This window comes from Alexandromys fortis, unplaced genomic scaffold, assembly GCF_014885135.2.
Source record: "Alexandromys fortis isolate MF-2015 unplaced genomic scaffold, M_Fortis_MF-2015_v1.1 scaffold_59, whole genome shotgun sequence".
NCBI classification, from domain to species: Eukaryota; Metazoa; Chordata; class Mammalia; order Rodentia; family Cricetidae; genus Alexandromys; species Alexandromys fortis.
In genome coordinates this window covers 7,610,660-7,611,965 of record NW_026067943.1, presented here as the reverse complement: position 1 = coordinate 7,611,965, position 1,306 = coordinate 7,610,660, and positions in this window count along the sequence as shown.

The following is a 1,306-nucleotide window of genomic DNA, read 5'->3' as shown; positions in this document are numbered from 1 at the left end:
AGAAAAGACAGAATTGCCTGGAAGCTCAGAGGCTTGGAATATGTTCCTTGTCAAAAAGTATCCACCATCTCGAAAGGCTGGGAGGAGCAAAGCACCTCCTGAAAATTGGCTTCTCTCCCCACATGGATCCATATGCATGCATACCTGCACACACACACTCAACAGACACATCACACATACTAATGGTAAGTAAAATTTTAGGAGCAGAGAACTACCACAATTGTTCTCCATTTCCATAAAGTTCTTCAGAATACTGCTTCTGATAATAGAGTTGGTCTCTGGCCGATGGCCGCCTTGACCCAGTTTTTTTGGCCTGGCTAGATGCCACTCAGTTCTTCTTGTTGCCACTGATTAATTCCACAGCCCCAACCACCTCCTTTATCAGGCCTCCTGTACTAATTGTGTGAGAACCGGGCACCAGACAGCTAGAGACCGCCTCAAAGCCTCCAGACTTTCCTCACATCAGCCAATCCTCACGCTGTGCCCTGCCTAACTCCCATTTTCCCCCAGCAACAATACGAATGCATGCCCACAGCCTCCTCTTGCCCCTTCTGCCTCTATTTTTTTTTTTTCAGATAGTGCCTTGACTATGTACCCAGTCTGTCCTTGGCCTGGAAGTCTCCCTGCCTTCTGTGCATACTGTTATGTGTAGCAGCAGGCCTTGTTTTCTCTGTACCTCTTAAATTGTCAAGGTCGCCCTACACCAGGGCACTGTGATCATCCCCAATGACTAAGTACGTTAGTCTCTCCCTTAATCCCTGATTTTGCTGGATGTACTTTCAGTTACCTGTGACAAGCTATGGTCCAAGGCTGGAAAATTCTAGAGATAACTCTAATTTTATATTGTGCCTCATTCTGAGTAGCAGTGAGATCTCTCATTGTCTTTCTTCTTCCATTCAGGTCCTAAATCACTAAATCACCTTCTTTTGGTTTTTGGTTTTTTGTTTGAGACAGGATTTCTTTTTTTGTTTTTTTCTTTTTCTTTTTGGTTTTTTGAGACAGGGTTTCTCTGTAGCTTTGGAGCCTGTCCCGGAACTAGCTCTAGTACACCAGGCTGGCCTTGAATTTTTGAGACCCATGATTCTTTGCCTCTTAGACTCTAGTGTTAAGTTTTTTGTTGTCGTTGTTTGTTTGGTTGGTTTGGTTTTTCAATAAAGGGTTTCTCTGTGTAGCCCTGGATATTCTAGACCAAGCACCAGGCTGTCCTCCAACTCAAGAGAAGTGCCTCTTGCCTCAGGAATGCAGGATTAAAGGTGGTGTCCAGTGTCTTGTCCCACCCCCACCCCACCCCCACAGCCCTACCGTC